The sequence below is a fragment of the Ovis canadensis genome, chromosome X, assembly GCF_042477335.2.
Source record: "Ovis canadensis isolate MfBH-ARS-UI-01 breed Bighorn chromosome X, ARS-UI_OviCan_v2, whole genome shotgun sequence".
NCBI lineage: Eukaryota > Metazoa > Chordata > Mammalia > Artiodactyla > Bovidae > Ovis > Ovis canadensis.
In genome coordinates, this window is record NC_091727.1 from 25,539,956 (window position 1) to 25,542,608 (window position 2,653).

Sequence of the window (2,653 nt, forward strand, 5' to 3'; positions counted from 1 at the left end):
CATATCCATCACCTCCAAAAGTGTCCTCATGTCCCTTTGGTTTTTTCTTTCAGAGTGAAAACACCTGACATGAGATCTATGCTCTTTCAAACTTTTTCAGTATTGTTGCCTATGGGCACTATGTTGTACAGCAGATCTCTAGAACTAATTCATTTTGCATATCTGAACCAGTATAACAATTGAAAGAAAAAAAAGTCAGAGTGTTAGTCCCTTAGTCATGTCTGACTTTTTGCAATGCCATGGACTGCCGGGGTCCAGCCTCAGCAGAGTCCAGGGATATCCTCAGGATGGACGAAGTCAGCGAATGAAGAAAGATAGAGAAAAAGATAAGGAAAGAACAACACGGGGTGACCAAGCTTCAGTGAGCGAGGCCCGTTTTACTTTATTTTCCTCAGGGCTTTTATACCCTGAGTTGTACATACAGCAAGGTGAAAAATGCAGAGTCAACTCAACATTCCATTAGTATTAGCTTTTTATCAATACCAGGTTCTTTTCTGCAAGAGTCTTTCTTTTTTGTACATCATCTTCTGTCCCAGAGGCCTGTTGATATTCCATGACCTCTTTCTGATAAATGTTGGTCAGCCAAAACAATAATCTTCCTTTAAAGTGTTTCTTCTTAAATTCTTAGCCTGCGACACCCTTAAAGTACAGAGTTACATTTTTATGGAGCAAAGATTCAGCAGGTTACAGCAAAGAAAGAACTTATTAACTCAAAGTCTAATGTTGCTAATGTTAAAGCTACTGCTCGTTATTTCTATATCTTAACTATATGCACTCCCAGGAACACAATGGATAAGGGATGTGAGAACTTGGCAGTAAGCATAGGCTCAACAATGTTGCAAGAGTCTGGATAAACCTGCCAAGTAAGCTAGAATGCTAACAGAGGGTTTGAAACACTCCTTTCATGCCCAGGAGATTTATCAACTAGAGCCCTAAGTTAACTCTTTGGTCTGGGACAGCCCCCTGCTAATGTCAGAAGTGTAGGTGAAAGACATAAAATAATAAGACAGACAGATTCTGGTTTGAGGGTAGATGCTCGAGCATGTCCAGGGGGTCTGCTGAGTCCTGAGGCCTTGCTTATCAGGACTCTTCTGCATGACCTTGTCATGGGTTGGATGGCCCAGGGAGTCGCTCGAGTCCTGCATGACCTTGTCATGGGTGGGATCTCCCGTGCTGGCTCCCAGCAATGGACTATAGCTTGCCAGGTTCCTCTGTCCATGGGATTTCCCAGGAAAGAATACTGGAGTGGGTTGCCATTTGCTTTTCCAGGGGATCTTCCTGACTCAGGGATCACACCCGTGTCTCCTGCACTGCAGGCAGATTCTTTACTGTCTGAGCCACTAGGGAAGCCCATTGAGCAACTCCTCATTTCCCCCTCACCCTAGCTCCTGGTAACTACACTTAATTCTCTTCTTCTATGAGTTTGATAATTTTAGGTACCTCCCTTAAGCAGAACCATGTAGTATTTTTCCTTCTGTGACTGGTTTATTTCACTTAGCATAATGTCCTTCAAGTCCATCATATTGTTGCAAATGGCAGAATTTCCTCTTTTAAGACTGAATAATATTCCATTGTGTATGTGAATGTGTGTATGTGTATGAATCACATTTTCTTTCTTCATTTACCTTTGATGGACATTTGGGTTGTTTCCATATCTTTGCTGAATAGTGCTACAAGGAACAGGAATGCAGACATCTTTTCAAGATCCTGATTTCCATTCTTTTGAATACATATCTAGAAATGAGATTGCTGAATTACATGGTAGTTCTACATTTGACTTTTTAAAGAAACTTTCATACTGTTTTCTATAGTGGCTGTACCATTTTACATGTCCAACAACAGTATACAGGGCTTCCCTGATGGCTCAGCAGGTAAAGAATCCTCTTGCAATGCAGGAGACATAGGAGATGTGGGTTCGATCCCTGGGTGGGGAAAGAAACCCAGAAGGAGGAAATGGCAACCTATTCCAGTATTCTTGCCTGGGAAACCCCATGAACAGAGGAGCCTGTCAGGGTACAGTCCATGGGGTTCCAAGAGTTGGACATGACTACACAAGCATGCAGTGTGGAAACAATACACAAAAGTTCAATTTTTCAACATCCTAGCTAACATTTCATTATCCTTTTAAAAAATTATAACCATCCTAACTGGTGTGAAGTATTATCTCATTGTGGCTTTGACTTTCATTTTCTTGATAATTAGTGATATTGAACATCTTTTCATACCTTTTGGCCATTTGAAGGGAAGATCATCAGGAAGAATATGATAGGAGCAATCAAGGTGTTGCAAGTCTTCATTATGCACAGATGTTAATTGCATATCATGGGATCTCCAGTCATCATGTTCCAATCTTCATTCCAAGAAAAAGACAGGTAAGGATTATCTTACTTCTGTTTGTGTGATAATTAACCATTCTCCTCCTGATGGACATTAAAAACTGTTTGAGATTTGTTGCTATGAGTAATAGAACTGAAATCAGTATCTTTGAATATGAAATCTTAGACAGATATGCATACTTTCTCTCAGGAAAGGCATAGTAACATGCAAACTTGATTAAACTGGGCAGAGTGTGAAGACTTAAAATTTTTACAAATATTGCTGAACTTCTGTTCCAAAAATGCCATATCAATTTATAGTCTCTCAGATTCATGTG

The 2,653-nt window shown here is 40.3% G+C and overlaps 1 non-coding gene across 1 annotated transcript; it reads right to left on the reverse strand.

Annotated features, from left to right (window-relative positions):
• Nucleotides 1-2,260: 2,260 nt before the first annotated feature.
• Nucleotides 2,261-2,394, reverse strand: LOC138931256 (U8 small nucleolar RNA). Its single transcript, XR_011446502.1, has one exon. It is a non-coding gene; the product is annotated as a U8 small nucleolar RNA (small nucleolar RNA).
• Nucleotides 2,395-2,653: the final 259 nt, after the last annotated feature.